This window comes from Pleurodeles waltl, chromosome 6, assembly GCF_031143425.1.
Source record: "Pleurodeles waltl isolate 20211129_DDA chromosome 6, aPleWal1.hap1.20221129, whole genome shotgun sequence".
In the NCBI taxonomy this organism is placed as follows: Eukaryota; Metazoa; Chordata; class Amphibia; order Caudata; family Salamandridae; genus Pleurodeles; species Pleurodeles waltl.
In genome coordinates, this window is record NC_090445.1 from 1,622,525,237 (window position 1) to 1,622,552,683 (window position 27,447).

The 27,447-nt window shown below is 41.9% G+C and overlaps 1 protein-coding gene and 1 long non-coding RNA gene across 2 annotated transcripts in view; one reads left to right on the top strand and one right to left on the bottom strand.

Moving 5' to 3' along the window:
• LOC138301248 (uncharacterized) overlaps window positions 1–15,470 on the top strand; it is an 88,505-nt gene extending 73,035 nt beyond the window's left edge. Inside the window, exons 2-4 of the long non-coding RNA XR_011205070.1 lie at window positions 14,002–14,180; window positions 14,900–14,948; window positions 15,353–15,470. This is a non-coding gene — a long non-coding RNA (uncharacterized lncRNA). The remainder of the gene's footprint in view (window positions 1–14,001; window positions 14,181–14,899; window positions 14,949–15,352) is intronic.
• The window catches only part of ASTN2 (astrotactin 2), a 2,164,803-nt gene that overhangs the window by 504,950 nt on the left and 1,632,406 nt on the right, over window positions 1–27,447 (bottom strand). The window lies entirely within an intron of this gene.

The window sequence follows — 27,447 nt, forward strand, 5'->3', positions numbered from 1 at the left end:
CAACTCAACTGCAAGAAAGATGGAGGCAGTAGATCTCCACCTTCTATCAAGGTAAACAGTCTTCTTAAGTTCACGAGGGAGCACTCTTTTTGTCAGCATATAAAACAGCCCCACAGTTTGATCACAGGTGCCTAACCTCGCTCCTCATGGAGTTTGTCTCTGTCTAAGAACATGTAGGGGGTTATTCTAACTTTGGAGGAGGTGTTAATCCGTCCCAAAAGGGACGGAAAAGTGACGGATTTACCACCAGCCGTATTACGAGTCCATTATATCCTATGGAACTCGTAATACGGCTGGTGGTATATCCGTCACTTTACTGTCACTTTTGGGACGGATTAACACTCCTCCAAAGTTAGAATAACCCCCGTAGTACCCATGATTCTCTGAGTCCACAAACATCACCAACAGCCACACCTGAAACACATATTTATAGAACAGTCCAATTAGACACCGAAGCAACCTGTTGTCCCAAAGTTCGTGGAAAAAATGGATGCAGCCAAAGTCTGTGAGACAAACATTTCCAGGCAACTCTTTGGCATATTGGAATTAGGCCTTTGTTAAATTTACCCAGTAAAGAGCTGCAAATATTTGTGAGTTCACCCAGTAACTTTGAATAACCCACTGGCCAATTGGTTTTCTGAATTCTGCCACAGCCGTAGTGATACTCATTAGACCTGCCAATATGTTTCTGTTAATTAAAAGACACACAAGGCACCAGGACCCAGAGAGCAGTGCCACTGTATTCAATTCGTCCCATGTTCCTGTGGTGGAGGGCAGTCTCTTGTGCCTTTTCTTGTTTCCAGATCCCGAGGGAGTGGTCAGGCACAGCAGGGCGATGTGCCATTTTGTGATATTTTCATGCACTCTGGTTGAGGGCCAGCCCTATCATAACCATGCAGTTTACTTTCCATAAAGTTGCATTTAATTTGCTACAATCCACTAAGCAGCATTGCATTTTGTTTTCATAGTCATTGTAAACGGAGTATGTTCTTCTTTATACATATATAACAGACACTGTGGTATACTATTGTGAACCTCAGATCAAAGACGGACCAGGTGCATCATTTCACAGAGGTTTAAATATACTTTTCACACTTTTTTGCTGAAAAATGAAAGAAATAATGGATAACGAACACAAAAAACCTTTATATCCTGGCCTATCTACTATACTTGTATAACTACCACGTCCCAGAGCAAACCCCAAAAAGAAATACCTTAAACCCCCAGCGACCTTCGGTGACAATAGAAAGATAGGAGATGGATGATTAGACAAGGTGTAAAAGGAAAACAGGCCCGGAGGATAAATATATTCAAGTAAAGTTGAGTATTACATACAGGTCCCTGAAGCCACAGTGAGTCACCAATCTCTAAAACAGAAGGATGCTAAAAAGATAAATTCCTGCAAAAGCTATTGAAGGAGATAGCTCGGGGGGCAGATGCTTGCCATTGGCTGAGTCTTAGACAACCAGGTTTGTGCAAGACTAAACATATGGACTCTCTCCATGGGCTCCACTGCCTGTGCCAAGTAAGGCCACCCCCATTTTCATTGCATTCTGCTCCTCTTTCTTTGCTAGAGCTATTGACCACCCCCAGAGTTACTAAGCATGCACCTAACAGATCAAGAATTGACTGCCTCGCAGCATGGGGCTATCCCTTTGTTTTGGCTCTGTCACAATTATCTTTCATCTGTTGTGTCATGATCATTTCTTTCTGATTCTCACGGTGTTAGTTTCTGTACTAATACCACCAGATCCCTTGGAATTGTGATCTTTGGGAGGAGGCAGTAAGCTGGGTAGCACATATCGTTTTTTCTCTGGCAGAGAGGTCACATCTACAGTCCTAATGGTGACAAAACTTGCCATATTCTTGCAAGGTATTTTAATCTGCTTAAGTGATGCAAGCAGAAGCAGAGAGAACACCTTTTAAAGTCTGCAAATTGTAGGAGGTCCTTTACATTTTCTATTAATTTGGTGCCAATAAATACATAAACACCCAAAACGTAAAAATATTGAAACGCTTTTAAAATGATAAATATATGCATTGTAAACAAATGCAATTAAATGTAATTGAGCAAAAATAAAATGCAATATTACAAAATAATTTACCAAATGTTAAAAATAAATTTAAAAAAGCATAGTTACCAATTAAATATTTGATACAATAAACTGTTTCTTTCAAATATATCATTTAAAAGCCTTACTATTTCTATCATTAACGCAGTGTGGCAATATTTTTTGTAAATTATATTTAGGACTTAGTAATAATGCCAGATGCTCTTCTGACAATGATATTCTGTTACAATTCCATGCATCTGCAGTTGGGTTTGGGAGTGCCTAGGATGGTGTTAACTGTTTAATTTTATGGGTCTTGTACTTTTTTATTTTGCTTTCAAGGTATGGTGGCATTTGAAAATTGGAGACCCCCTGATTAACTGGTAACCATTGAAGGTTTATGGGGTGGTGAGTGACATGTTGTTTTTTTATTCAGACCATGGATTTGGCATCCACCAGTGTTCTAGTTTTTTTTTTTTTTGGAGTCTGTCAAATAGGAGTAAGAGTGAAACTGATGTACGGAGAGTTGCAGAACATCAGTCAAGAGTTTAAGAGGGAGCATACTACAGTGGCATGTGTATGAACGGGAGTATTTTATTGAGCAGTTTGAGTTGATGGTAGCCTAACTTAACCACAGTCCAAATTGGGAACTAAGGCTGCGATAGGCAGCCCAGTGGGTGCGTACATTTCATGTACTGGCTTTGATGAGTACCCAAAAAATGTAGGCAGTGGGGCATTAGGAGTAAGTACATTTTGTTTAGGAGGAGTGGAAGTCGAGGGACCAGACTTTAGTCTTGGAGCCATTGCATTTATGGCTGTGTTAGAACAACCATGTTTCTATTTTGTAAAACACTTGGAGACATTGGTGAATGGTTTTCAGCTCCTGGGACTTCAATATAGGGTTGAGAGCCCTCAGCTAATGAGTAAAATTGAAGATCGAATGAGCGAATGAGCTCTATCAGTGCCTGAACATAAACATTACTGCCTTTATCCAAATGTAAACCCCGCAGGTTAAGCTCTGGAACTCCCTCAATGCAGTCACCACTTAGGCCTTCACTACGTGTTGCTGGGTGTAATAAAGATATCCATAGTCGATGTGTTCTGTTGTCTTTATTTAAGTCCAGGATAAATATCTCATCCACAGGAAAAACAGCCCACAGCTCTCCTCACATCATCTTCCTCCTAGCCCAGTCTCAACCATCTCCCCTTAGAATCTCCATCACCACATTCCATGTCACAAGGAGCATTCCGTAGAAAGAGATGGATTGGTTACATAAACTGCAGATGGAAATACCACACACCTTTCCCCCCAAAAGAAACAAAAGAGAAATAGGAAGTAAACATAATAAACTATATACATTTGAGAATAAGAATAAACTATCCCTTAAGATATGATTAAAAACTATAAAACAAGATTAAGAAAAAACACATTGAAAAATCAGACATTTTTCCTCTTCGAGATCACAATACGATTGAGATTCCATATGCGGCCATCATTAAGTTTTACAGCATTTCTGAACAATTTCATTACACTAAACGGACCCCAGAATTTGCTTTCGCTCTTACCCAAAACAGGTCTTTTAACCAAAACTTCATCACCAACATTCACTTTCACATCACATACACGTTTCGTTCTGTCAAAGTACTCCTTTCTTTTTTTCACTGAATTTTTCTCACACATCCTATCATACTCTCCATGAGACCAAGAAACAGCTTTATCCTTACCCCCAATGACCAAACCAGGAACAAGCATAGTATTGGGTTTCCTTCCCCTGAATAATTCAAAAGGAACAAATCCTGTAGTAAAATGTGGAGTAAAGCGATAAGCTATCAAGAATTTTTTCAAGCCTTCCTTCCAACATCTCCCTGCAGCTACCTCCAACTGCACACACTCCTTCACGCACCTATTAAACCTTTCAACAATACCATTCCCTTCAGGATGATACAATGAGCACAATTTGTGCTTTATCCCCAATTTCTTCAGATAACTTTCCATTTCCTTGGACACAAATTGTGGACCATTATCAGTTAGGATGGCATTGGGAAAACCCTCTCGAGCAAAAACTTCTTCCAGAAGATTGATTATTCTTTTGGTTTCAACACTATTAACTATACCAATTTCCACCCATCTGGAAAATTGATCAATTAAAACCAAAATATAACTGCTCCCACCTTTACCATGAATAGGTCCAACAATATCCATAGCCACAACATCCCATGGCCTGTTCGACAAACTCCTGATACTCATTGAAGGTACTCTCGTTTTGTAGATTTTATCGCTATTACAACAGTCAGGACAGTCTCTAATTACTCTTTCAATACATAAATCCATCCCAGGCCACCAATAGTTCATACGAATCCTAGCTTTAGTTTTGCTTATGCCCTGATGACCACTATGACCAAGTTGAATGATCTTCTCAACTAATGTATTAGGTACCACCAATCTCCCCCCACGAAACAATAGATCATCTGAAACTGACAATTCATTCCTTATCTTCCAGAATGTTTTTAAAATATTAGAACTCCTTAAATCTTCAAAGTCCCATTTGTCTTTGAGGAAATTGCATACCCTTTGCAAAGTGGAATCATTCGCAACCGCACGTATCCAGTCATCATGGCCAATTATCCCTTCTGTTACACTACACACACAGAAATTGTTTTCCTGGTTATCACACGAGTCTTCTTCTGAAACAGATGCCAGTCTGGACAAGCAGTCAGCTGTATTATTATAGGCTCCAGGAACATAAAACATTTGAAAATTGAAATCTTGAAGATTAACTACCCACCTACTTATCCTGGAAGAAATTTGGTCAAGAACTTTTTTCATGAAAACTTCAATTAAAGGTTTGTGGTCAGTATAAACATGGAAGAGACTTCCCCATACAACATTTTTGAATTTGTTTATAGCCCAAAAAACACCTAACGCTTCTTTCTCAATTGTAGAATAATTCACTTCAGACCCTTTCAAAGTTCGCGAACAATACACAACATGTTTCCAATTCTGTCCGTCTCCTTTCTGTAAGAGTACACCCCCTAAACCACTTGTGCTAGCATCTGTCATGATCACACTCAACTCATTAGGATTGAATGATTTCAAACAACCCACACTAGACAGTTGATTTTTCACAATTGTAAACTCGTTTTCACACAAATCATTCCATACATATTCAACTCCCTTCTTGAGTAATCTTCGCATATTTTCTGTTTTCATAGCTAAATTAGGCAGAAAATTTCCATGAAACTCAACCATACCAAAGAAAGCCTGCAATTCTTCTTTGTTCTTTGGCGAGTGTAGTTTTAAAATACTTTCTATTAAGTCTTGTTTCGGGTACAGACCAGTAGAAGTAATTCTGTGTCCCAAATACTCTATTTCCTCCTTACTAAAATGACATTTACTGAGCTTTAACGTGCGCCCATGACTCTTTAGGATACTTAACACTCTCCTAACCCTTTCTTCATGTTCTTCTCTAGTTCGTCCATATACCAGAATGTCATCTTGAAAATATTTCACACCTTTCTAAGAACTAAATAGATCATGCATTAACCGCTGAAACACTGATGCAGCTGATACCAGCCCAAACGGCATCCTTATATATCTAAACGTTCCAAAAGGTGTGATAAACGTAGTGAGATCCCTTGAATCTACATGAAGCATCACTTGATGATAGGCTGAAGCTAAGTCTAATGTACTAAAATATTTGGCACCATGCAAAAGAGTTACCATTTCTGTGATATTAGGAAGTGGAAGTAGATCACTCACAACAGCCTTGTTAAGATTCCTTAAGTCGATACACAGCCTGATGTCCCCCGAGGGCTTATGTGCGACCACAATGGTAGAAACCCATTCTGAAGCCTCAACAGGTTCAATGATCCCATTCTGACACAGATTATTCAACTCTTTCTCCACATCATCCCTCACAGAAATCGGTATTGGCCGTACCTTACAAGCCACAGGAATTGCACCATCTTTGAGTTTGATGTGATGTACATACTGTATTTGGTGAGACACCCTAGAGTGTCACTAACCACATCCCTGAATTCATGCACAAAGTTTGGTACACTTTCCTTATTGACATCTGTAGATATTTCACACACACCACACATATTCTTAACAAAGTCTTTTTTTAGCAAAACAGGTGTAGAGTTATTAGGATCTAAGATAACCTCGAGTTCTCTTTGATGAGGCCAGCTTAAGACGCTGTCCCCTTTTACTGGAACATAGATCTTGGCACTAATGGAGCTTGACTTGAAGATATTTTCAGATTCAAAGTATCCCCTTATCTCTATGGTTTGACCACCATAACCCCCTGGGATTACATCAGGATCTTCCAATTTTATGTTGTGACTCAAATACTTGTCAAATATCTCATTTGACATCAAGGTTAACCATGCTCCAGAATCAAAGAGAACTTCACACTTTATACCACATATTGTTACAGTGTCTCTCGGATAATTCTTCGTTTTTCCTTGCTCATCAACCATCAATATGCAGTCCTGTATCATTTTGACTGCAGAATCCTTCTGTGACCTACAGCATTTGGCAAAGTGCCCACGTTTCCCGCATCCTTTGCATATAGCATTAATAGCAGGACACTTTTTGAAAGATGCGAAATGCCCAAAATTTCCACACCGAAAGCATTTGGTATCCTTGAATTTAGGTCTCTGAATTTGTGTTAGTTTTGTGTCATCACTTCCTCCTTCGGTTTCTAATGCGTGTCTTTCCTGTTTCTCATTTTTAGGAAATATCTTATTTACTGGAGGACATTTTTTTCTTTCCAATTCCCCCACACATGCTAAGGTATGTTCCACACTTTTGGCAATTGTCACAACTTCTTGCAGAGATGGATCATCCTTACTCCAAAGTTCTTGCCTAATTTTGTCACTTAAGCATTTAAGCATGAATTGATCTCTTATACGTTCTTCAAGCGTTAATCCAAATTTGCATGTAGCTGCCAATTTTCTTAAGGTAGTAATGTACTCTTCAATAGATTCATTTTGGGCTTGTTCCCGCATACCAAAGTGATAACGCTCTAAAATCGTGCTAATCTTAGGAAGATAATGCAGATCTAGTTTTTTTATGCAAAGTTCAAATTCATTTAAGTCCGTTCCATCATCTTCAGGCTCAGGTAAAGTTTCAAAAATTTCTAGTCCTTCACATCCTAAACAATGCATGAGAAGAGAAACTTTCCTCTCATTTGATAATGATGAACTACTTATAGTGCAGAAAATACTTTTTCCATTTTGACCATATACTAGGCGCTTCGCCAGGTACTGTCAAGAAAAACGGAGGTGGAGATATATTTTGCATTATTTTGTACAGAAAAAATAAAAAATAAATAAATAATGAAATAAAATAAAATAAAAATAATGTTCTTCCTTATATATATTATGTTATTGTTATTTTCTTATGTATTTCCATACAATTACTATAAGATGTTTTGTAAAATATCAGACTCATTAGTAAAGTTCAAACGTGAAGATCATTTTCTAAAGGCAGTTCATCTTGTATTGTGTTCAAGCCGGGCAGAATGGTGCTGGTGAGACTGACTGGTGAGTAAAATTTTATTTCTTGCTTATTGTTTTTCTTACTTCCGGTTTCCAGTAATCAGTATCCTCTTAGATACTGAAACTAACGCGTTCACAGTATTCAACTGTGAAACGTGTTAAAAATCAATAAACGGAAACGCGCGAACAATAAACGAGGCACAGACAATGTGCCGCGCGCTGAAAGCAGGAAACTGAAAGAGCTTGCGCTAAACAAACACGCCGCGCCCGAGTGCAGGGCGCACGAGGATGCCTGAAGTGAGATGGAGCGTGATAGCGCTCGTGGCAAGAATCCAGTTAATTTTAAACACAAACAAAACGCCGAGGAGTTGCACGCGCTTGTCCTGTTTAAGAAACGTCTTGTCCTTGTTTAAAGCGCGTAAAATCAATGAAAGTCAATAACAAATCCTTAGACTCCAATACGCTTTATAACAACATTCAAATAAAGCTTTTCTTCAGGAACTTATTAGAATAATAGAATTTCACAGTCTCTTAAGATCCATCTTTTCTCCTTATTTTTATATCGATATCCTCAATACCTTCTCTTTTGAATGATCCAAAATATATTAAAAAAGAACAGGATGAACTCACCAGAAGGCGATTATAAAATTAGTAAGATATGATCCAACTGTCAAAGGAGATCCAATGGTAGGACTGCTGTGTTGAGATATCCTATTGAACACATCCCATCCTCGTCGCCAGTGTAATAAAGATATCCATAGTCGATGTGTTCTGTTGTCTTTATTTAAGTCCAGGATAAATATCTCATCCACAGGAAAAACAGCCCACAGCTCTCCTCACATCATCTTCCTCCTAGCCCAGTCTCAACCATCTCCTCTTAGAATCTCCATCACCACATTCCATGTCACAAGGAGCATTCCGTAGAAAGAGATGGATTGGTTACATAAACTGCAGATGGAAATACCACACTGGGAGTGGTATCCTTTGGGGATACTGCTCTAGACAACTACTAGTGGTTTGGTGATTTCGACCCCAAAATTACCAAGGCTGGAAACACTGGAACACCCAAATCCCAGAGGGTTTTTGGCCCTAGAGAAGCTTGTGACAAAAGAAGGAAATTACTAGGCATGGGCAGTATTCCGATTACGCCGGAGTAATAAAGTCATTTAAGTAATTCTCCATTACTCTTTGGAGAAAAATTACTGATCATTACATAATTACTTCTGCTTGTGTACTTAGAGAAATATGGGGGAAAATGTAAGAAAATAGTGCTAAATACGGGTAGTAAGTTGGGGGTAAATCTTAACCTAAGAGTACATTAAGTGAAAGTGAGTTGCTGCTCATGCTCACTATTGATGTTCTATTGCATTTAGCACTATTTTATGTCACAAAATACATCCTCCCATTCATTTTGTGTGCAAGGGGCCATTTATAATCTAAGAATTAGCACTAAATGCAGAATTACTCTTCTCATGTAATTCAAGTGTAATATCATTGAATTCATAGGGAATTCTTCATGGTTACGCTACACTGAATTAGCCATGCCACCCCTGGACAGTACTAGGGTGGACAGAACTATGAGGCTCATACAGAGCCTTATGAGTGGCCTTCAGCCCACCAAGGCTAACATAAGCTATTGCCTATGCTCCCTTGGTGGTGTACCACTCACCTTATTTAAAGATCCTCACTAAGAGTGCAACTGAAGCAGTTCCGTTAAAGAAACTGATCCTTTGCCAAGTGGGCACTGTGTTTAATGCTCCCACTCAGTAAAGTTTTTTGTGTATTGAAACTCAACTTTCACAGCAAGTTTCAGAAAAAAAGAAAACAATGGCCTTCGGATGCAGGAAGTTTCTACTTGCTGCAAAAGGGGATCATTGTGCATTTTCCCTACATGGCACTGTTATGTGAGTATAGGGAAAACTAGTGATGGTTGTCATTTTCTTTCATAGGGCAGGTCACTGCCACTGTGACCTGGCAGTCAAGAGGTGCATGGGCCACCTTTGAGAGGTGTATGCCAGCTGAGGTGCCAATTTGGTTGGGTGAGAGTGCTACCAATTTACACTCATAGTCTGCTCCACAACTCTCTAAATGTTTTTGACCTTTAATGAACATCACAGAATATTAGGTAGCGTAGGTAGCCTTTTTCACGTCTCAGATTGACTGGAATAATGTCCAAGAGCATTGTTAATGGAAGCAACACCTGAAGACAAATGTGCTTGAATAAGCCTACCACTAATTTCTAGTCATTAGATGATTACATTGTTTTCCATATGATGGAGACGACTCCAGCTGCAACCTATGACTGTGTCAGGTTGTCATTGACACTACACAAATGTAGCACAAAAAGTCTGCCTCATTGCTTCCAAGAAAAATAACACATTGGGGGGTCTCACACTACTCATGAACTTATACAGATGAACTTCTTCTTTCCTTTCAATAGCCAGTATTTATGGTATCACCAACACCACCCATCCACAAATTGTGTAATCTCTGTGTCACGGATGACTCTGTTATTATGGTTGTTTTAGAGATTGTCCTACAACCTTCAATTTCAAGGAGTCATACTTTGTTTTACGACACATGCACTTTCTACCAGGACTTCATGCCATGCTCAGCCTATTGTACTGTACTTCATTACTTCTTTTGATAGCAATATTGAAACTTGATTAACGTAATACTATCTACACTAAACTCACAACTAATATCAACTTCTATGACAGAGGGTTCAGAGCCATACCGCTTGCCACATCAGCAAGTTGTGTTCTCCAAAAGACACAACACATCAATGTCTATCATGAAGGCCATGCACTTGTGGCTAATGAGAGAAATAAACAATTTCAATTCTGTATTCTTTGTACTTGGTTCTACTTAGAGGGATAATGCTAAGATGACAAAGATGGACCGGACACACCTGAATATGTCATCTCACCAGGCAATATGCAAGGGATTCAGTGGAAGGTCTCTCTTAGCTGAATATGAACTACTTGTGGTTTGATGGAAGAGCCCTTCATATTCAAAACACAAAATACAGCCCGTGCAGTGTCAGATCCCTTCATACTCTGTATGAAATACAGGTGGTTCTATGGGAGAGCCTCCATGCTAAACATGAAATACAAATGGACAGATGGAAGATCCCTCTACACTAAATATGAGATCCAAGTGATTTGATGGAGGATTCCTTCATACTCAATACAAAATATTGGTGGTTCAGTGCAATACTCCTCCTCTCTCAATACAGGTGGTTTGATAAAAGAGACCTTTGTACTTAATAAAAAAAAATCAAGTGTGTCAGTTGAACATTCCTCGTGCTCAATGCAAAATACAGGTGGTTCTGGATCAGATCCCTTCATACTCAATATGGGCAGATGGAAGAGCCCTCTGTACTAAATATGAGATCCAAGTGGTTTGATGGAAGATCCCTTAATATTCAATACAAAATATAGGTGGCTTAGAGATGTACTCCTCTTCAATAAATACGAAACACAGGTGGTGTGATGCAAGAGCCATTTATACTTAATATAAAAAATTCAGGTGTGTCAGTAGAACACCACTCCTTACTCAATACATAATACAGGTGGTGCGATAAAAGATCGATTTGTACTCACACAAAATACAGTTAGTTCAATGTCAATGGAAGATGCCTTTGTTCTCATTGAGATAGATGTTTGGTTTGATGGAAAACCCTAAATAGCCCTAAATATAAAATGTAAAATCCATGTGGTTTGATTTAAGTTCCCCCCCCATCCCTAATTAAGAAATACAGTGAGTCTGGCAGAAGATCCCTTTATATTCAATGCAAAGCATAGGAAGTTCTGTGGCTGATCCTTGCACATTCAATTCAAAATATAGGTGGTTTGATGAAACCACTTGATTCAGCACTCCATGCGCAAAACAGATCAGCAGTGCATCAGTGGAAGTTTCCCTTAAACACAATACAAAATTCAGGTAGTTTGATTTGCAGATCTCTTCATGTTCAATACAAAATATGTGTGGTTCGGTGAAATATCCCACACTACTATACTATCTGGAACTTCATCGTTCCCGCCCCCCCAGCCCCACCCCCTCAGAAGTGAAGATTTCTTCCTGAGATTCTGGAGCACTCTGAGAATTTAACTATCTTGGAAGTCTCGAGCGAGGACCATCTCGGGGGCTTAGCCAGTTGCACTCGGCTTGGCTTCTTCAGCTCATGACGCCAACAGCATGAGCATAACAGCTTTTATTTTACCGACCTCCATGTTCTTTGGCATGCTTTGAAATGACTGCAAAGAAATGTGGATGCTATACAAAGACTTGAATGAATAAACCCACCATGGCACAGTGGTTTGTCCAATTATGGCATTGTCCTAGCCATGGGACAACTTTTACACAACTTAACCAGAACTGATTTCAAAGTATACGGCATCCCCTGCTTCGCTACCACACCAACAGTAAATTCACCCGCTTTATTATTCCACGACACAGGGCATTACAGTTATTCACTTGTCTCACAGCAAGTGTTTAATAGCCAAACATACCTCCCACTTGAGGCTTTAGATGATACAGTCTCACAATGCATATTTCACCCATAATACTATTGCATGATATCTACTCAGACCTGTATCATGTTTGTATTATATGATTCTGTATTATAATAGTTTGCTTGTCTTTTGCTTATCCTTTCCACCTCCACCGTCTCTGTTTCTACTCACTGCAACTGGCTTTAAGTGTAATACCTGGGAAGACACTCTCCCTAAACCCCCCTCATTCTGTCTATGTTATACGAGAGCAGTGGTTGTGAATGTCGGAATGAAGCTAGGACAGGTTATCAGCTGCTCACCATATATATATATATATACGTATATATATATATATATATATATATATGCATATATATATATATATATATATATATATATATATATATATATACAACATATATACAAGATTCAAACCGGGTGAGCTCCCTGCCAGCAGTATCCAGTCGGTGCTAAGGCACTGCAGCGGAGTCTGCTCCCTTGCGACTTATGGTACATTTTCCATTTAGCGCCAGGATCAGATGGATGCTGCCTCCTGACGCTGCCTTCATGCCTGACAAGTGTAATGGAAATGCCCCCCTATGCTGTGGGGTCAGCACTGAAACACATATTTATGATATTACTGCGGTTCAGAGAGGAACCAGCGAGAACTCTCCTCACTGATCCAATGAACCAGAGAAAGTGGATCCAGGAGTGTGACAGGGGCCCATAATTAAGGCTCACCAATGCAGTGGAGCTGCTGGACTGGAAAGATTTTTGTTTACACAATACATTTGCATGTCGGTGTCATATTTTGATTGTAGATCAGTGCATCTGCAAATCTCTCATGCTCTGCTACAACCATGCATCAAATATACAAGTCTGTGCCATATTGTGATGATACTGCAGCAAATTTGCAATTTTTTCCTATTGTTGCAAAGAAATTGATGACCGATGTATAAGATATCATTAGTATTCTTGCCCTCAATATGAAGGAAATCAAGTAAGAGTGGCGCCATGTTAAGGATGTATCAATGACTACGCGATTCTAGACTTCGAGCTATTGATAGGAAAGTATCATACATCCGATGCTGCTGGGCACCTGCTCAAATATCTGTTTTTCATCAATTATAACATTGCACTTAGGGTCAGATTTACAAGAAACTGGTGCATTAATAGTGATTCACCAGTTTTCTTGCGTCGGCACTGCCCCACCTAATGACACCATGTGCACCGTATTTATGATACGACGCACCATGGTGCACGTTAGGCCAATAGCGTCAGAATTTTTTATGCTATTGTGGCGCTTTTCTCCACTAGCGTCAAAAATGTTGACGCTAGTGGAGCAAAGCACAAGGAGGCCCATAGGTTAATATGGGTGCATCATTTTAATGCCTGCTCTGAGCAGACGTTAAACATTATGCCAAAAATGTTTCAGTGAAATCTTGTATACGTGCAATATCCTCCTTACCTTAGGATACCATTTTGAACCGTTGACATGCAATAAAATATTTATGGTACCATGAAGAAATATGGTATCAACCTTTAACCATGGGCGATACCCACATTTGATACCAAGACTACATAATCCTCCCATTCTCACATCACATATTATACAACAACATTTGTACCTTGAACTATCATATGAGGGCACGTATCCTATATGAAGAACAAGGCCAATTAAGTAAACCGTAATTATAAGCATGATCATAGATGGACCAACTATGTTCCTTATTTTGATTTATAATGCCCGCTTCTGGGAACACGTAAAGACCGATGCCTTTGAAAAAATAGGGACTAATGGTAACGCTACTGTTGATTGCTGCCAATGTCCATATTTAATATGGGACGATAAAAGCTCCTGTAGCTCTCTCATAAATGCACAAATATATTTCCCTTCTCTTCCCCCCTCTGCTATTAATTAGTTTCTCGTTTCTAATACACCTTTCCAGCATGGCCACCATTTCCACCGAACCACAACCATCGTCATCCGTGCTAATGAAACAAAGGTAGGACCACGGGCTCAGGCTTCAGCCAAGATGGCACGGGACTAACACGCTGAGCTTCCAGTGGGAGAATTGGTCCAAGATGACCTTTTTCGATACTTGACAGTATCGTATTTGCAGAACCGGTAAGCAATTGACAATAATAACATGAGCTTTCTCTTTTGGCGCCATTATTTAAGGAGGCTAGCCCTGGCTGTTTCATTATATTTTTACACGGGAATAGCACGTATGACAAAAGTTTACTAATAATTCACTACCGCATTTACACGGTCGGTATCATGGACAGTGAGCCTCCCCGGGATCCTTTATTATCCAACTAAGATGGGCAAAAGTAGTACTGACTCGCTGTTTTGTGTCTTTCATACCCCTACATAGGATTGGCGCACGTGAAATTAGCACGTACAAATGTCGTACTAATAACTTAATAACATCATCTTCAAACAATTGGGATCACTTACTATTTAACTAAAAAGGGCAATTTTTATTTCCTCATGTAGAATTATCGTGTTTGCCCTATTAATGCTTCACTAATGGTACAACAACATGTATGTTCTTGAAATAACTTTGTATGATAGCCAATCCAATAAGAAAAATGCTTGCCTTTATTTTTCTTAAGTAAGATTAATGTGTATAAATGCCCAGCACACAAAAATACTTTATTTATGGCCCAACAACCTTTACATGAACCATGGATGTTTTCCAATCAACATGAATACATTGACTGATGTTTATAAACATGTTTAAGTTATTTGAACATCTCTGCAGAATAATGTATCTGTACAGCTCTTTATGAACATATTGTCAGACTAGACTACATTTGTATGTATTTCTCTCATACATATAGACTGAGAATATTGCCCAATTGTAAGGATCACCGAAGTGACTGTCATTTGGTACGTGATGCTTCTGACTACAATCACCTTATCTGCATGCAGTAATGGAATATCTATTACATGCGGTAATAGACCCATTGAAAGAAATGCTACTTACCTGGACTAGCTACACGCTGTGTCAGCATCTGCTTCACCTATCGTGGGTTCTTAATTTGCATGTGCCACCAACGACTCTGGGGAAATAACTTACTTCGGGATTCTCCCATGTACCTAGATACATTTTGTTATAAGGTTCACAAGAGGTGTTAGACTGCACCTTTCTTTCCTTTCTTTTTCTTCTATATTCCACTGGACGCACAAGGTACATCGGGGGACCTCTCCCTTTTCACTGACATCACAGGCTATATAAAACCACGTTTTCCAACAGTCCTTAGTAACTCATTGCTCTGTTATTATCATTACAGCCTTGAAAAAGCTCCAGGTTGACACACCACAGGGGGCGAAACACGTGTCGGCTTACAGTGGCTTGCAGTGGCTTTTTATGCATAAGTGCATCAATAAACAATACGTTTTGATTGATTATTCTTGACTCTCTGTGTCAACTCTACATATTTAACCAACATATGAAATTGGACCAGACCTTCATGCATTAGACATTTTGGTGGGTTCATCAATCCTTCATAGACTTACGACTTTAATTTGGGGACTGTTTGGTCCATAACCCATTTGATAACCCCCAACTGGCTTAACAAGGGCATTTATAAAGGTTGAGAGAAATGGACCATAGGAACACTATGTCTTGAACTACAACAATATGAACCTGTTATTGTTGAACAGAAAAGCCTCCCATTTTCCACTCCACAGATCCTCAACCTTACTATTTGCAGGTAGATAACTTCTGCCATGTGCTGTAAAGAAGAGTCTCAAGCCACAATTTGGGGAACACTCCAATAACACAACTTAGATGTGTATTAGCCCTACAGCAGCCAGCACATTTGCCACGGAACCTTAAGGTTCACAACCTCACCTTAATGCTTCTTAGGACTAACAATGAAGTAATGGAAAGAATGCTTACAAATCTCAGCAACCAGAGATCACTCAAGCCGCAATCCAGGCCATCTTTGTTTGTCTCTTGTACAACTCAAGCAGAGAACAGAAACAGGCAAATCAGTCTTGGGCCTGCTCCATCAGGAGCACCTAAAGTGCAGATCAGGTACCTTTCTAGTGGGACCACTACCCATCCAAACTGATTTCCCTAGGTATGCCTAATGAGTGTGGTATAGCTTTAAACCTGTGGCAGATGACGCTTGAGACCATGTCTAAACATATCCTCTGTACACAGGGCATTTCCTGCTCTGACATTTAGTCTTGTTGGTCCAGAGTTAATATCTTGTTTGGGAGGCTGGTGTGACTTTTAATTACCGTCAACACCCAAGTAAGGCCCTTTTCTAGCAGAAGATCAATGTGACTGCAATACTATCACCAATTGTTCCCATAATATCTGTCCTCAGTTTTACGGATACATTTACTCAAACCAACAGACCATTAGCGTTCGCAGCAAACGAGTGACTTTAAAATGTTCCAGAAATAACCACAAAAGGTTGGCAACGTTCGGGGTCACCCCTAAGCATTAGCAGAATTTCTGCCAAAAGTATCCGCGCAACGTGGCTTCACCTCTGATCAACACAGGCTCGTTACTCAAGTATCCTCTGTGCTTTGGCGGAACAGCCCCCATTCATTAGCAGAGGCATCGCCAGAAGTCAATTTAAGAGGGGGATGGAGGCAGACACTGCATAACAGATAAAACTGCTAGGCCACCCACATAGGTCCATCATAAAGAATGCAGGTGCGTGCATTGGGTGCACATATATGTATACATGCATAAATGCACGTTTTCCTAAAATGTTTAAGCTTTAAATCTGACTTTATATAGTCATATATATTTAGGTATATAGATGTGTGTGTGTGTGTGTGTATATATCTACACAAAAGCACGCATGCATACAGTCACATTTAAATACTTAAAACAAAACAACACTCCTTTCCAGTAAAAAGTAGTGGGCCAAGTTTACGTCGCCTCCTGGACCATTTAACAGTTGTGGTTGTGGGGCCCAAGCTGGCAGGCCTCAAAGACAAATTGAACTGGAGCACAGGCCCCTCTAGCCGTCCTCTAGTGACGCCAGTGTGCACCAGGCGTTTCAAACACTGTCTTGAGAACGAAGGGGAAAATTCACCAAAATGTAAGGTAGAAAATCAGCCACTCAGAGCCTAAACCATGCCCTCAGTCTTTGTACTCAGAGTGTGAGAAAACTTACTAATAGATAGGCCTTTCTCACAAGGGAAGAGCCGGCGGGGCTGTTTGGCCAAGCCCCTGCACTTTTCAAGCCTCCACACAGCTGCTGGCAAATGAATTTAGAAATCCCCAAAGCAGGCCTTGCCTGATTTTTGTGATCTATTCACAAAGTGACAGGCAAAGGCAGTTGCCACTAGGTGGCGCCAAACGCAGGCGTAGCCTTCAAATGTTCAAGTGCTCTTCTCTGCACATGGTGCTTGTGCTGCTGGAAAACCAGAGAGGGGCCATGCAAGAATTTGTTGACCCGGGCCCCCTAAATATATTTTAAGAAGTCTGCTGAGACAGTTGTCTTGCCAGATCAGTGGTCTATAAATGGCTTCCGGTATGACGAAGCGCATTAACGGTATGAGTGAGAACACTTTGCTGTTAACTCACTCAAGTTAAGCACCGTATGGTTAGCTATGTATTTACATATATCACAAGTGATCAGGTCACAGCAGTGTATAACAATTTTTTTTTTTCAATTCTCCAACTTTCGGTGCGTCTTTTAGAGAAATCACCATTGGTGTGCGTGTGTGGTATCCGGCACCAGCTGGGATGCGCCTGCCTACACTGCACCAGGATGCGAGATGAACATGTTCCTCGGAAGACTGGAGGATGCGGTGCTGCGCCATCACAGAGGGTGGAAACCTCTGATCAGCTCCCATTGTGTTGGTTCTGCTTGCAAGCTGGTGTTGTTTCCAATTAACGCTGCCTGTGACAAGTATTGTTTGTGCTGCATGATTTTATTCTTGTGAGAAATGCAAATTCAAGCTGGTACACCGCAGCAGCTAACAAGATAATGACTATTTTCATTAGGAGAGGAGAATACAAACATCTGCAGAAATACACAAAAGCTTGCAAGGAGGAGGGGACTGCTCATCAGAAGAAGAAAGTTGACTTTAGCCAGTCTGTAATGCCTTCCTTGGGCAGGCGTTAAAAATGACCGGAGAAATGGTGCAGTGAAATCTCTGACATTTCACTGCGCTGTTTGTCTGGGCCTCCTAACGGGGGAAAGCCCCCTTGCATACATTATGTCTGGCGCAGGCATAATGTGGCACAAGGGTTTACAAAGTGGCGCAATGCTTACGCGCAATGGAAAAGGTGTCCTTGACGCCGCCTTAGTGTAAAAAAATAAATAAAAATACACTAGGGCAGCACAAGGAGGTGCTAGGGGCTTGTAAATTTGCCCAATAGTTTTAACAAGGTAACATGGCCACAGCATGTAGCACCCCGTGCCCGAGGCACGGTCTGAGCACACTCCCGCCGTACTCACCCCATGTTTTGTTTGCAGCATCAATTCTTATGTTTGTTTGTACTTTCTGTCATTGCCCCATCTCTTTGCATCCACGTTCAGACTCGGTCTTGCCCTAGTACTGTAATATTTGTGTATTATTTTCGCTCCCCTACCTCAGTCCACATTTACTTCCCACCACCCTTCAGGTTTACGGGTCCTACTAGGGGCGTGCCATGTTTTGTATGTGAGTGGCAGTTGATGCTAAAATTGGATGTGCATTCTCTCTTAGGTAGACTCTAAAACCTTGAGTCTTAAAAACTTGATCGATATCGGTGACATTTTTATCTCTAAAAAACTTAAAAGGATCACACATCTCCTCATTTTAATGTGACCGGCCACAAGTGAAAAAAGTGTCATACGTTAGATATTTCTTATAGTTTTCACAAAACTGAGGAAGCTTTCAAAAGAGAAAATGTACTTACCTCTAGTCCCTTTGCCATCCTACCTCATCTGTTTTCATGATTTCCCTCTCCATCCTAAATTCCTGCCTCATACTCTCATCGACCTGGTTTTCACTACTTTTTAGGGTCGAGCGTGCAAGCACTCTAGCATGTTGTAATCTCTCCGTGGGTGTTTAACCACGCCCACTCTTCCTATTCATTTCTTGTTGTGCTTGTCTTAAATGTTTCATTTTTATAGGTGCATTTTGTGAAATGTCTCTCCTTTGTTTGCTGAATTTCCTCCCCATGTGTTTTAACTAAATGAACATTTCTGTTGGCCATCACACTACGTCACACTTCTCATGTTACAGCATGAGATGGCCCCTCCTCCAGTTTTGGTTTGCCTTTCATCCCAGCCGTGATCCTTTTTAGACATTCAAGCAGGGAGCTAATAACTCTCATGCTCACGCATTGCATTACTCTGCACCAGGGAGGTGTTCCATGGGTATTCCGTGAGTGTTCCCACACAACATCCATGGACTTTGATGCATTCCCATATTTACAAGAAAAGGAAAACCTGAGAATAGGCCCAAAAGATACACTTGCCCAGGAGAAGCGTAATGATGAGAGATATCTTTATATCTCCTCCTTTTTTCCTATTTCGAGGAATAAGCCCCAGGGGATTGTTGCTGTGGAGCAAAGTGCCCCTTTCTGCACAAGAACAATCCTGCATGCAGCAACCATGGTGCAAGGGTGCCTGCATTAGTGCTAGGCAGCCCAGTGTGGAGCAGCCCAGGAGAAAGGAGAGGAATGCACCAAATTGCCTTAAATATGGCACATTTCTCCTCTTTCCCTGTGATGTAGCACAGCACAGACAAGGTAACTTTCTGGACTGTGCCACTTTTTCATAATTATGGTCTAAGTGTGTGCAAGAGGAGAGATGAAAAATAGAGAAATAGGTATCACACCACATGGTGTGGTGAAGGAGATATGAGTGGGACTATGGGGAACCTGCAGAGGTGTGTAGGGTGGGAGGGCACTACGACCTCAAGACCCATTGCTGCTTCCTAGGTACAGTAGAGACTCCACGGCACACCTTAAACTCCAAGGGATAGCATCACTCTGTAGTTCAATAACAACCCCCCTGGCCACAGCATACTGTGTCCAGCACTACCACCAATATTGGACAAGTACAGTATGATATGTTCATAGTACTGTATTGCAGGTACAGCATCACTTTGTCACACTACCTTAATGTGGGATAGGTAAGTCAGAGTGTCTCAAGTTAAACATGATTGTTTTCGATCTGAAGTGGCAGTAGCTAGTGTACATAATTTCCGGGAAAGAAATGCCACTTTATCTCACCATACTAGTTCTGAAGTAAAACTTCTGGTAGCTATAAACACCAGCACTAGACATGTAGACAATCATGCCGATTCCAATGCAGTAATAACTTGGATGAGTTTGAAAAGGATAGAATAGCAACATAAAAATCTCACAATGACATTACATTATTTATGTATGGGACTTCCTACTGCAATCTGTATCATATTGTACTCAGTAGGACACTTGTTACTATTATCCAACTCAGTGGTACTCATTGTACAGCTCTGGGAAGGATGCAGTGCTTTGTCAGCCCAGCTGAGGTTGCATACCTGACCTCCAGGCAATGTGAGATATCTAAAGAATGGAGACGAATCCAAGCTTTCAAGTAATTGAAGGTTGTGCAACAGGCCAATTGAGAGTGCACAGATCTGGAAAGCGCTCTTGTGCAGGACCAGAGCTAAAATGAGAGAATATTATGCTGTTTCCATAGGAAAAACAATTTGAAAACCATATGCAGATTCTAAGCACGACAGAAAAGAGCACACGTAAGAGGAATTGTGATATGTAATCCATATCTAATAAAGAGGCTTTGGGCCTGATTTAGATCTCGCCGAGGGGTTACCCTGTCACAACCGTGACAGATATCCCATCCGCTGAAATCTAAATACCATAGAAAACAATGGTATTTAGATTTCGGCAATTGGGATTTCTGTCACTGTTGAGAAGGTGTAACCCTTCCGCCAAGATCTAAATCAGGCCCTATGATATTATGTCAGGAAGTATTGCCTGACTGGACCTTACGTACACACACACACACACACACATTATTATACGTTTCCTAGATCCTGAAATTCTTTAGACCATTTATCATCATGAATGGGAAGACTGCATGTCTTCCCCACTGAATGAAATAATGGTCGGTAGGGTATAAATGCTTGTTTTGAAAAAAAGAGAAGTTGAGACTCTAATCCCTAAGATATTCTCCTGGAAGACTTAGTCAAATAGTCAATGCCTACTTTCAAAAAGTAGAGGGTAATTAGGGTAAGGTACACTGTAACACAATTACCCGCAATACATTTGAAGTATTGTCATGTTTATAAGATACAAATAAATCAACGTAGTAAAATTTACAATTAATTTACACAATTGTGTGTCAAATCTCTAGCTGTAGCAGTTCATGAGTGTTCATAGAGTACTAAGCTATGGATGAGATAGACTATACTTAGACATGAGTTGTGGGTGAACTCTTGGAAAGCACACAATCTAACAACAAAGGTAAACAAACTTCTGGAAAGAATCATTTGCTCACCTTTGGGAGCTAGGCTCAAACTGCAAGACCTTCCGCAGAGAAAATGTAATTGATATGTGAGCAACAACTAGCCAAGTAAAAGTACAATTAAGAAATACAGGACCTAAAGTAAGTTAGTTCAAAAGAAAAGTATGCAATAATAAAGATGTCACATAAACGAAGATAACTGGTTGTAAGGCAAACTTAAACCACCCAATGAAAGGAACTGAAAAAGAAATTCCAATTTTAGCGTATGGCAGCCAATGTGAGAAATGAGAAATCAATTACAACATATTTAACTGCAAATCTTTAAATGATCATATAATGGGAAATTCTGTCTAAACATAAGTGGAAAAGGACAATTGTTATGACATACTAATGGCCTCCTTCGGATCAGAAACCACAAACCGTAATTAACGTGCATCCTGATGGCATGGACTATTCCACTGCTATTGCTCCTCAATCCTAGTAGATCTAGTCCTCATTCTATGTCTGGTGCTAGGGCAAAGCAATACTAGTCAGTCGCTAGGATGCAACCAACATGAGGAGTCAGGTTACTATTGCAAACAACAAAGCTTATAATTTGTTGGATTGTGTGGCACTCTTTTTACAGCATTGTAACTGGTAATGCTTGGCATATTATCCTTTCCGTTGCTGCCCGTGGAGCAGGGAACAAGCACTTTTTAAGTCAACTTAATCATTGTCATCCGCTGCTCCCTACGCAATTGAGGTACTGTTTTGTTCTTCTTAACTTCTAGTGCCCTGCAAACAGAAGCCTTGTGACTGTCAAAAGCATGCTCAGCAGGACATATAAAATTGCAACGTTTTATCTTCTATAGTTTATGTTTTGTTTTATTTTGCCAAGTCTTCATTTCTCACTTTTCATACATGTTCTGTTTTGTTTTTGCTCGCGGGTGCTGTTCTCAAAAAATGACTATCATCTTGTTTTAGATATTGCAAAGCAACATTGTTTCTTATGTGTGTGTCCTTTATGAAATTATGTTTAAACACATAATAGTGCAGTACGCTTCAAAACACCCAGTCTAATCCAATCTGCCATACTGCAATCCAAATCACTCACCCCAATCCACTCCAGCCCATCACACTCCAATCCTCTCAACCCAAACCACTCCAATCTGCCCCACTCAAATCCAAAACAATCTGCCCTATTCCAATCCAAATAAATCTGCCCCACTTCAATACAGAAAACCAAATCAATCTGCCCAACTCCAATACACAACAATCTGCCCCACCCAATCCAAATCAATCTCCCCATTCCAATCCAAAACTGTGTCACACTTCATTCCAAAACTATCTGCCTCACTCCAACTGAAAACAAACTGCCCCACTCCAATCTAAAACAATCTGCCTAAATCTAATCCGTCCCACTCCAGTCGAAAAAAATCTGCCCCACTCAAATCCAAAACAGCCTGCCCCACTCCAATCCATTATAATCTGCCACACTCCACTCTGCCCCACTTCAATCCAAAACTATCTGCCCAAAACAAATCTGCCCCACTCCAATCAAAAACAATCTTTCCCACTACATGCCAAAACAATCTACCTCACTCCAGTCTGCCCTACTGCTAACCAAAACAATCTGCTCGACTCCAACCTGCACACTCTAAGCAAAAACAATATGATCCACTCAAATCCAGAACAATCTACCCCACTTCAATCCAAAACAGTCTGCTCCACTCCAATCCATTATAATCTGCCACACTCCAGTCTGCCCTACCTCAATCCAAAAACAATCTGCTCCAAACCAATCTGCCCAACTCCAATCAAAAACAATCTGTCCCACTCCAATCCTAAACAATCTACCCCACTCCAGTCTGCCCTACTGTTAACCAAAACAATCTGCCCCACTCAAATGCAAAACAATCTACCCCACTCCAGTCTGCCCTACTGTTAACCAAAACAATCTGCCCCACTCAAATGCAAAACAATCTACCCCACTTCAGTCCAAAACAATCTGCCCACTCCAATCTGCCCCACTCTAATTAAAAAAATCTGCCCCGTTCCAATCTGCCCCACTGCAAACCAAAATAGTCTGCCACATTCAATCCAAAATATTCTGTCCCACTCCAATCCAAAACAACCTGTCCCACTCCAGTCCAAAGCACTATGCTCCACTCGAATCTGCCCCACTCCAATCAAAAACAATCACTTGTCTCCAATCCAAAACAATTTTCCCTACTCCAGTCCACCTCACTCCAGACTGCCCCGTTCCAGTCCAGTTCACCTGACCCCTAACCAAACCACCCCACTCCATCTCAATTCACTCTACTCCATCTCAATTCACTTCACTTCAATCCACCCCACACCAACTCAATCCACCCCATTCCAGCACAATCCAATCTATCCCACTCCAATCAATCCAATTTACCTCACTCCAGTCCAACCCACCCAACTCCAATCCAACCCATCCCACCACAATCCAATACATTCCAATCCAATCCAACACACCCCAATCCTATCTACCAATATCCACCCCACTCCAACTCACCAGCCTGACTCCAATCCATCCTACTCCAATCCAATCCATCTTAACCCACCACAGTCCAATCTAGTTCCCCTTAAACCTGCCCACTCCAATCCAATCTACCCCACACCACCTCAATCCAACCCACTCCACACCAATCCAGTTCACCACACTCCACACCAATCTAACCCACCCCACTCCAATCCAATTTTTCCACTCTAGTCCAGTCCACCCCTCCCCAGTCTGATCCACCCCACTCAATCCAATCCACCTCACCCCATTCCTGTCCACCCCACCCAGTTCACCTGAGTCCAATCCCATTCACCCCACTCAATCCAACTCACCCCACCCCAATCCAGTCCACCCACCTCAATGCCTTCCACCCCATTCCAATCTATCCTACCACATCTCAATCCAATCCAACCCACCCACCCCAATCCAATCCACCCCACTCCAATCCAATCCACCCCACTCTAGTCCACCCCATTTTACAACATCCCACTCCAATCTAATCCACCCAACCCACTCCACCCCACCCTACTCCAATCCACCCTCCCCACTCTACTCTAATCCACCCCACTCCAATCCACCCAGTCCACTCTAGTTCACTCCACCCCACTCTAGCCCAATCTACCCCACCCCAATCCATTCAGCCTACCCCACTCCATTCCACCCTGCCTGATTTCAATCCATCCACTCCAGTCCAATTGCTCCAATCCAGTTCACCCCACTGAGCCAAACTAACCTCACTTCAGTCCAGTCCACCCACCTCAATGTATTCCACCCCATTCCAATCCACCCCACCAAATCCCAATCCAATCCAATTCACCTACCCAATCCAATCCACCCCACTCCAGTCCAAACCACCCCATTTCTATCCACCCCACTTCAATCCAATCCACCCCATCCATTCCACCCCACTGTACTCCAATCGATCCCACAGTACTCCAATCCACTCCACTCACTCTACTTCAAACCACCCTACTCCAAGCTGCCCAGTCCACTGTAGTCCAATCCACTCACCTCTAGTCCACTCCACCCTAGCCCAATCCATCCAGCCCACCCTGCTCCAGTCCACACCACTCTAATCAGTCCCCTTCAGTCCAACCCACCCCACCCCACTCCAATCCAATCCACCCAACTCCAATCCAATGAATCCAATCCACCCCACTTCACTCCAGTCCAATCCAACCCACTCAAATTCACCCCACTCAAAGTCACCCTAATCTAATCCACCCTGCCCTATCACTTCAGTCCACTCCATCCATCCCAATCTCATCTTATCACCCTGCTCAAATCCACCTCACCCTATTTCAGTCCATCCCACTCATATCTACCCAACTCTATTCAATCCACCCCACTCTATTCAAATCCACTCCACTCTTCTTGAATCCACCCCATTACCTCAATTCACTCCAACCCACTTCACCCTGTTTCACCCCACACCACTCCAAGCCACAACATTCTCTGCCACTCCAATCCAATCCACCCCACTCTACTTCAATCCACCCCACTCTACTTCAATCCACTCCACCCTATTCTACTCCATACCACCTCACTCCTATCCACCCAGTCCACTCTACTCCTTTCCACTCAACTTTAGTCCCATCCACCCCATTGGAATCCATCCAGCTTACCCCACTCCAATTCACCCCTTCTCACTCCAGTCTATCCATTCCAGTCCAATTCACCCCACTCAGTCCAACTCACCCCACTCCTATCTTATCCACTCACCTCAATGCATTCCACCCATTCCAATACATCCTTCCATATCCCAAGCCAATCCAAACCACCAACACTCCCCTCAATTTCACTCCATTCAGTCCAACCCATTTCAATACACCCCACTCCAATCCAATCCACTCCAACCACTCCACACCCCAGTCTACTCCAATCCACCCCACTCTACTCCAAACCACTCTACTCCACTCTACTCAAAACCACCCCACTCCAATCCACCCAGTCCACTCTAATACAATCCACCCTACAATAGTCCAATCCACCACACTTCAATCCATCCAGCCCACCCCACGTCAGTCCATCCAACCCCACTCCAATCCATCCACTCCTTTAAGATCCACCCCACCCCACTCCAGTCCACCCCACTCCAGTCCAGTGAATACAATCCACCCACTCCAGTCCACTCCAATCTATCCCACTTAAATCCAATCTAATCTACTCCACTCCAATTCACCACACTCAAAGACACCCCAATCCAATCCACCAAACCCTAGTCCTATCAGTTCAGTCCACTCCACCCATCCCAATCTAATCACCCCACTCCATTCCACGTCACCCCATGTCAATGCATTCCACTCCAAACCACCCCACTCCATTAAATCCACCCCACTGTATTCCAATCCACTCCACCTCACTCTACTCCAATCCACCCCATTATCTCTATTCAATCCAACCCACCGTACTCCACTCCACGCCACGACACTCTCCACCACTCTCTTCTACTCCAATCCAATCCAATCCAATACCCCATCCACTCTACCTCACCCTACTAAAATCCACCCTACTCTACTCCAGTCCACTCCACCCCACTCTACTCCAAACTGCTCCACTCCAATCCACTCGGGCCACACTAGTCCAATCACCCCACTCTAGTCCAATACACCCCACCGCACTCCAATCCATCCAACCCCACTCCAATCTACCCCAACTCCAATCCATCCACTCCAATCCAATCCACTCCAGGCCACTTCACCCCACTCAATACAAGCTGCCCCACTCCAATCCAGTCACTCACCTCATTGCATTCCACCCCATTCCAATCCATCCTATCACATCCCAATCCAATCCAACCCACCCAACCCAATCCAATTCACTCCACTCCAGTCCAATCCACCCCATCCAGTCCACCCCATTTCAATCCACCCCACTTCAATTCAATTCACCACATTCACTCCACCCCACTCTACTCCAATCCACCCATGCTACTCCAACCCACTCCAATCCACCCAGCCCACTCCAGTCCAATCCACCCCACTCCAGTCCACCCCACTCCAATCCACTTCAACCCACTCCAATCCACCCAGTCCACTCCAGTCCAATCCACCCCACTCCAGTCCACCCCACTCCAATCCGATGAATCCAATCCACCCACTAGAGTCCACTCGAGTCCAGTTCACCCTTCTCAAAGCCACCCAATTCAATGCACCCTGTCCTAGTCATATCACTTCAGTCCCTCCATCCATCACAATCCACTCTAACCAGCCTATTCCAACTCACCTCATCCCATTTGAATCCATCCCACTCCAATCTACCCCACTCCACTCCATTCAATCCACCCCCCTCTATTCAATTCACCCCCTCTACTCCAATCCACCCCATTAGCTCAGTTCACTCTAACTTACTCCATCCTATTCCACCCCATGCCACTCCATGCCACAACACTCTCTCCCACTCAACCATTGAAATATACTCTCCTGCACTCAACAACACT